This window comes from Globicephala melas, chromosome 14, assembly GCF_963455315.2.
Source record: "Globicephala melas chromosome 14, mGloMel1.2, whole genome shotgun sequence".
In the NCBI taxonomy this organism is placed as follows: Eukaryota; Metazoa; Chordata; class Mammalia; order Artiodactyla; family Delphinidae; genus Globicephala; species Globicephala melas.
The window spans coordinates 34,923,952-34,932,797 of NC_083327.1; the positions used below are offsets into that span (position 1 = coordinate 34,923,952).

The window sequence follows — 8,846 nt, forward strand, 5'->3', positions numbered from 1 at the left end:
ATAGGGCTTCCCTGGTGGTGCAGTGGTTGAGAGTCCTCCTGCCGATGCAGGGGACACGGATTTGTGCCCCGGTCCGGGAAGATCCCACATGCCGCGGAGCTGCTGGGCCCGTGAGCCATGGCCGCTGAGCCTGCGTGTCCGGAGCCTTGCTCAGCAACGGGAGAGGCCACAACAGTGAGAGGCCCGCGTACCACAAAAAAAAAAAAAAAAAAAAGTTATAGACGAAGGAGCAAGGTAAAAACCTACAAGACCAAATAAATGAAGATAAAATAGGCAACCCACCTGAAAAAGAATTCAGAGTAAGTATAGTAAAGATGATCCAACATCTCACAAACAGAATGGAGAAAACACAAGAAACATTTAACAAGCATCTAGAAGAACTAAAGAGAAAACAAACAGTGATGAGCAACAAAACTACTGAAATTAAAAATACCTTAGAAGAAATCAATAGCAGAATAACTGAGGAAGAAGTACTGATAAATGAGCTGGAAGATAAAATGGTGGATTAACTGCCAGGGAGCAGAATAAAGAAAAAAGAATGAAAAGAATTGAGGAGAGTCTCAAAGACACCTGGGAAAACATTAAATGCACCAACATTCAAATTATAGGGGTCCCAGAAGAAGAAGAGAAAAAGAAAGGGTCTGAGAAAATATTTGAAGAGATTATAGTAGAAAACTTCCCTAACATGGGAAGGAAATAGTAAATCAAGTCAGGAAGCACAGAGAGTCCCATACAGGATAAACCCAAAGAGAAACATGCTGAGACACATATTAATCAAACTATCAAAAATTAAATACAAAGAAAAAATATTAAAAGCATCAAGGGAAAAGCAACAAACAACATACAATGGAATCTTCATAAGCTTAACAGCTGACCTTTCAGCAGAAACTCTGCAAGCCAGAAGGGCGTGGCAGGACTTGTTAAAAGTGATGAAAGGGAAAAACCTACAACCAAGATTACTCTACCAGCAAGGGTCTCATTCAGATTCGATGGAGAAATTAAAATCTTTACAGACAAACAAAAGTTAAGAGAACTCAGCACCACCAAACCAGCTTTACAACAAATGCTAAAGGAACCTCTCTAAGCAGGAAACACAAGAGAAAGAAAAGACCTACAATAACAAACCCAAAACAATTAAGAAAATGGTAATAGGAACATACAGATCGATAATTACCTTAAATGTAAATGGATTAAATGCCCCAAACAAAAGACAAAGACTGGCTAAATGGATACAAAAACAAAACCTGTACATATACTGTCTACAAGAGACCCACTTCAGACCTAGGGACACATACAGACTGAAAGTGAGGGGATGGAAAAAGATATTCCATGCAAATAGAAATCAAAAGAAAGTTGGAGTAGCAATTCTCATATCAGACAAAATAGACTTTAAAATAAAGACTATTACAAGAGACAAAGAATGACACTACATAATGATCAAGGGATCAATTCAAGAAGAAGATATAACAATTGTAAATATTTATGCACCCAATACAGGAGCACCTCAATACATAAGGCAAATGTTAACAGTCATAAAAGGGAAAATCGACAGTAACACAGTCATAGTAGGGGACTTTAACACCCCACTTTCACCAGTGGACAGATCATGCAAAATGAAAATAAATAAGAAAACACAAGCTTTAGATGACACATTAAACAAAATGGACTTAACTGATATATATATATGACATTCCATCCAAAAACAACAGAATACACTTTCTTTTCAAGTCCTCATGAAACATTCTCCAGGATAGATCATATCTTGGGTCACAAATCAATCCTCGGTAAATTTAAGAAAATTAAAACTGTATCAAGTATCTTTTCCGACCACAACGCTATGAGACTAGATATCGATTACAGGAAAAAAAACTGTAAAAAATACAAGCAAATGGAGACTAAACAAAATGCTACTAAATAACCAAGAGATCACTGAAGAAATCAAAGAGGAAATCAAAAAGTACCTAGAAAAAAATGGCAATGAAAACACGATGACGCAAACCTATGGGATGCAGCAAAAGCAGTTCTAAGAGAGAAGTTTACAGTAATACAATCCTACCTCAAGAAACAAGAAACATCTCAAATAAACAACTTAACCTTACAGCAAAAGCAATTAGAGAAAGAAGAACAAAAAAAGAAAACCTAAAGTTAGCAGAAGGAAAGAAATTATAAAGATCAGATCAGAAATAAATGAAAAAGAAATGAAGAAAACAATAGCAAAGATCAATAAAACAGAAAGCTGGTTCTTTGAGAAGATAAACAAAATTGATTAAACATTAGCCAGACTCATCAAGAAAAAAAGGGAGAAGACTCAAATCTATAGAATTTGAAATGAAAAAGGAGAAGTAACAACTGACACTGCAGAAATACAAAAGATCATGAGAGATTACTACAAGCACCCATATGCCAATAAAATGGACAACCTGGAAGAAATGGACAAATTCTTAGAAAAGCACAACCTTCCGAGACTGCATCAGGAAGAAATAGAAAATATAAACAGACTGACAACAAGCACTGAAATTGAGACTGTGATTTAAAAACTTCCAACAAACAAAAGCCAGGGATCACATGGCTTTATAGGCAAATTTTATCAAACGTTTAGAGAAGAGCTAACACCCATCCTTCTCAAACTCTTCCAAAATATAGCAGAGGGAGGAACACTCCAAAACTCATTCTACGAAGTCACCATCACTCTGATACCAAAAGCAGACAAAGATGTCACAAAGAAAGAAAACTACAGGCCAATACCTCTGATGAAGACAGATGCAAAAATCCTCAACAAAATAGTAGCAAACAGAATCCAACAGCACATGAAAAGGTTCATACACCATGGTCAAGTGGGGTTTATCCCAGGAATGCAAGGATTCTTCAATATACACAAATCAATCAATGTGATACACCATATTAACAAACTGAAGGAGAAAAACCATATGATAACCACAATAAAAGCAGAAGAAGCTTTTGGCAAAATTCAAAACCCGTTTATGATAAAATCTCTCCAGAAAGTGGCATAGAGGGAACCTACCTCAACATAACAAAGGCCATATATGACAAACCCACAGCCAACACTGTTCTCAATGGTGAAAAACTAAAAAACATTTCCTCTAAGATCAGGAACAGAACAAGATTGCCCCCTCGCACCACTATTACTCAACATAGTTTTGGAAGTTTTAGCCAGAGCAATCAGAGAAGAAGAACAAATAAAAGGAATCCAAATCGGAAAAGAAGAAGTAAAACTGCCACTGTTTGCAGATAGCATGATACTATACATAGAGAATCCTAAAGATGCTACCAGAACACTACTAGAGCTAATCAATGAATTTGGTAAAGTAGCAGGATACAAAATTAATGCACAGAAATCTCTGGCATTCCCATACACTAATGATGGAATACCTGAAGGAGAAATTAAGGAAACACTCCCATTTACCACTGCAACAAAAAGAATAAAATACCTAGGAATGAAGCTACCTAAGGAGACAAAAGACCTGTATGCAGAAAACTATAAGACACTGATGAAAGAAATTAAAGGTGATACAAACAGATGGAGATTTATACCATGTTCTTAGATTGGAAGAATCAACATTGTGAAAATGACTATACTACTCCAAGCAATATACAGATTAAATGCAATCCCTGTCAAACTACCAATGGCATTTTTCACAGAACTAGAACAAAAAATTGCAGTTTGTATGGAAACACAGAAGACCCCGAATACCCAAAGCAATCTTGAGAAAGAAAAACGGATATAGAGGAATCAGGCTCCCTGACTGCAGACTATATTACAAAGCTACAGTAATCAAGACAGTATGGTACTGGCACAAAAACAGAAATACAGGTCAATGGAACAAGATAGAAAGTCCAGAGATAAACCCATACACCTTATTTTTGATAAAGGAGGCAAGAATATTCAGTGGGGAAAATACAGCCTCTTCAATAAGTGGTGCTGGGAAAACTGGACAGCTACATGTAAAAGAATGAAATTAGAACACTTCCTAACACCATACACAAAAGTAAACTATTAAGATTTAAATGTAAGGCCAGACACTATAAAACTCTTAGAGGAAAACATAGGCAGAACGCTCTATGACATAAATCAAGCAAGATCCTTTTTGACCCACCTCCTAGAGAAATGGAAATAAAAACAAAAATAAACAAATGGGACCTAATGAAACTTAAAAGCTTTTGCACAGCAAAGGAAACCATAAACAAGACGAAAAGACAACCCTCAGAATGGAAGAAAATATTTGCGAAAGAAGCATCTGACAAAGGATTAATCTCCAAAATATAGAAGCAGCTCGTGCAGCTCAATATCAAAAAAACAAACAACCCAATCCAAAAATGGGCAGAAGACCTAAATAGACATTTCTCCAAAGAAGATATACAGATTGCCAACAAACATATGAAAAGATGCTCAACATCACTAATCATCAGAGAAATGCAAATCAAAACTACAATGAGGTATTACCTCACACTGGTCAGAATGGCCATCATCAAAAAATCTCCAAACAAGAAATGCTGGAGAGGGTGTGGAGAAAAGGGAACCCTCTTGCACTGTTGGTAGGAATGTAAGTTGATACAGCCACTATGGAGAACAGTATGGAGGTTCCCTAAAAAACTAAAAATAGAACTACCATATGACCCAGCAATCCCACTACTGGGCATATACCCTGAGAAAACCATAATTCAAAAAGAGTCATGGGGCTTCCCTGGTGGCACAGTAGTTAAGAATCCACCTGCCAATGGAGGGGACACGGGTTCAAGCCCTGGTCCGGGAAGATTCCACATGCCGTGGAGCAACTAAGCCCGTGCACCACAACTACCGAGCCTGCACTGTAGAGCCCGCGAGCCACAACTACTGAAGCCCACATGCCTAGACCCCATGCTCCGCAGCAAGAGAAGCCAGTGCAATGAGAAGCCCCTTCACCACAATGAAGAGTAGCCCCCACTCGCCACAACTAGAGAAAGTCCACTCACAAAAAACGAAGACCCAACATAGCCAAAAATAAATAAATTAATTAATTAATTAAAAAGAGTCACGTACCACAATGATCACTGCAGCACTATTTACAATAGCCAGGATATGGAAGCAACCTAAGTGTCTATCAACAGATGAATGCATAAAGAAGATGTGGCACATATATACAACGGAATATTACTCAGCTATAAAAAAGAAATGAAATTGAGTTATTTGTAGTGAGGTGGATGGACCTAGAGTCTGTCATACAGAGTGAAGTAAGTCAGAAAGAGAAAAACAAATACCATATGCTAACACATATATATGGAATCTAAAAAAAAACGGTACTGATGAACCTAGGGGCAGGACGGGAATAAAGACGCAGATGTAGAGAATGGACTTGAGGACATGGGGAGGGGGAAGGGTAAGCTGGGATGAAGTGAGAGAATAACATTGTCATACATACACTACCAAATGTAAAACAGATAGCTAGTGGGAAGCAGCTGCATAACCCAGGGAGATCAGCTTGGTGCTTTATGACCACCTAGAGCGGTGGGATAAGGAGGGTGGGAGGGACGCAAGCGAGGGGATATGGGGATATACGTATGCATATAGCTGATTCACTTTGTTATAAAGCAGAAACTAACACACCACTGTAAAGCAATTATACTCCAATAAAGATGTTAAAAATAAACAAACTACTTCTTATGTAATTTTTGGTACTCAATTTATTATTGTTCTAAAATATCACCAGAGAAGCTGTCTTCATGTAACAGTTTCTTTGTTGTATGTGATACAATAAGAAGCCTAAGAAAACGAAATTGAAAAAAATATAAAAAACAGAGTAAGGAAATTTTAGAACTCTGAGAAGTTTCAGATCAAGACAATTTTGTGTCTGAAATTCAATCTTGAACTTATGCATCCCTTAATATCCAAAAGAATCCCCTTTTATACACTGTCCTTTTTTTCTCTCATCTTTTCTCACTTTTCTTCTCCCATCATCCTTCAAATGAAAACATCACTATAAAACAATTCTCGGGCTTCCCTGGTGGCGCAGTGGTTGGGAGTCCGCCTGCTGATGCAGGGGACACGGGTTCGTGCCCCGGTCCCGGAGGATCCCACGTGCCGCGGAGCGGCTGGGCCCGTGGGCCATGGCCGCTGAATCTGCACGTCCGGAGCCTGTGCTCCGCAATGGGAGAGGCCGCAGCGGTGAGAGGCCCGCGTACTGAAAAAAAAAAAAAAAAAAAAAAAAAAATTCTCAGTTTCCCTCTGCCCTTAAACTCTAAGGTAGCACAGGATTTTTCTCTGAAATGTTACTCTCTGGACATCTGAGAAATGTATAAAGCAAAATGATGCTTTTCAATCACTGTAACTAAAGTAAATAAAGTGCATAGAACCAAGGAGGCATACTTGTAAGACACTTAACAAAGACCCAGAAAAACCGAGTTCAAATTCCCAGTTTGTGACTTCCACATGTGTGACCTTGGACAAGTCAGTTTTCCTCTGTATTTCTCAGTACTCTCATTTGTAGAAATGCGATCATAATAATTTCACTAGCCCTCTTTGTTTGAGGAAAGTTGAATTTTAATATGTATCTCTAAGTATTACATAAAATTTGAGTGATATAAAAATGGGAACTGTAATTTAATCATACTATTGATAATTGTAATCAAAACCAGGCAAGCACTATAGTGGGCCAGAGTTAAGGCAAGTCGGAAGTGAACTCATGATCTCTCAGGCTCATTATCATCAAATACGTTGAATGACAATACACATAGCAAAAGATGCTATTTTGCAGACATCTCATTCAGTTCTTTGTGCAATCAACATTCACGTGCCAGACAGCCTTCTAAATGCTAAATAAGCAAAAGATATGAACACACCTCAGTCCACAAGCATCTTATGGTCTAATGGAAGAGTTCAACAGGTAATCTGATAACTACTGTGAAATTCAGTGATGCTATTATGGATGTCTGGCAGGCACAACTAGAACACCAAAGAGCAGCCTCAAACCCAGTCTGGGGGGAGAAAAGCCTCCTTGAAAGAGATGGCTCCTAGCTTGCAAGAAGGAGAAGTGGACAGAGCAGTCAAGCAAATTCCAGGAAGGGGTGAGAGTTCAAGGCATAACCAGACACCTGCAGGTTTCAACATGGTTGGAAAGGAGAAAGGATGAGAAAAGCAAGAAGACAGGCCCAGAAAGTTTAGCAGGAGTCAAATCAGAAAGAGCATTTTGAGTGTTGGCCTTGTTCTCCGATTTTCTGTGTTTTTTTTTTTTTTGCAGACGCCACCCTGCTCTCATCAGCCTCTGGCCCGCCATCTCCTTGAATCTTAACACCATGCCTTCAATTAAGTTGCAGAGTTGTGACGGAGAGATATTTGAAGTTGATGTTGAAATTGCGAAACAATCTGTGACTATTAAGACCACGTTGGAAGATTTAGGAATGGATGATGAAGGAGGTGATGATCCAGTCCCCTTGCCAAATGTTAATGCAGCAATATTAAAAAAGGTCATTCAGGGGTGCACCCACCACAAGGACGATCCGCCTCCTCCTGAGGATGGTGAGCACAAAGAAGAGTGAACAGATGATATCCCTGTTTGGGATCAAGAATTCCTGAAAGTTGACCAAGGAAAACTTTTTGAGATTATACTGGCAGCAAACTACTTAGACATCAAAGGTCTGCTTGATGTTACCTGCAAGACTGTTGCCAATATGACCAAGGAGAAAACTCCTGAGGAGATTCGAAAGACATTCAATATCAAAAATGATTTTACTGAAGAAGAGGAAGCCCAGGTATGCAAAGAGAACCAGTGGTGTGAGGAGAAGTGAAATTTTGTGTCTGATGCTGTAACACTGTAAGGATTGTTCCAAATACTGGTTGCACTGCTTAGTTTATAATTGTTAATATTAGAAAAACAGTCCACAAATGCAGCAGCAAATCAGTTGTATTAGCAGAATGTTGTCCTCAATGCATGTGTAGTTTCAGTACAGATTCCAAACTTATGACTCAGTTTCTTCTAGTATGATCAAAAGTTCTTTATTCTTTGCTCTGAATAAAATTGAACTGTGGGTTCTCTATAGAAAGTGGCATTTGGGGCTTTCCCTCTTTTTGTAAAGCAACTTATGCCTAGTTTATTGTCCAGTTAACTTTAGTTTAGTGACTTTTAAAAGTTGGCATTGTAAATAAAACAACTTGCAAAACATTTTCTGAAATAGAATTAACAACATATTATCTTTATTCATGAGTTGGAAACTGGAGAAATGCTAATTGAGGTAAATGTTATCAGAGTGGGGTTATCAGAATGTCTTCCAGCTTCCTGGAGTCCACTGGTATTGATTAACCTGTATGTAGCAGGGCTCCCTTAATTGGATCTGAGGACTTATTTTTGCATTTTTAATCCTCTCAGCTTTGAATATGTTGGCTAGAGGCTCATTTACTACTCAGTTTGTGGTTTGGGAGGAAACAGAATTAGACAGTTTGCTGGCTTTTCTATTAAAAGAGACACTTAACCCATGTGGTGTGTCATCTTTTTATAATCAGTAATCCTATGTGGGGAAAACCATAAACACTACTTGCATGTAAAAAATAATTTAACCTTTAATGTTAAAATGTATGGCGTTACCCAGAAAGCATCAGTCACGAATGCAAGATACTTTCAATAAAAAGTAAGTTATGTAAAAAAAAAAAAAAAGAAAGAGCATTTTGTGTCATATTAAAACTTCGAGATTTTACTCTCAGAAGCAATAGGGAGTTGTTAAAGAATTCTAAGAAGGGGTAAGACATAATAAGATTTTAGAAAGATGTGGCAACACTGTGGAACACTAGAGGACCATACCCTATATGGAGACTTAATGCAGTGATGAAGGAAGAGACATGAGAAACTGATGCAGGGAAT

The 8,846-nt window shown here is 38.2% G+C and overlaps 1 pseudogene; it reads left to right on the top strand.

The window, feature by feature from the left end:
- Window positions 1-7,224: 7,224 nt before the first annotated feature.
- On the top strand, window positions 7,225-8,622 carry LOC115866992 (S-phase kinase-associated protein 1 pseudogene; annotated as a pseudogene).
- Window positions 8,623-8,846: the final 224 nt, after the last annotated feature.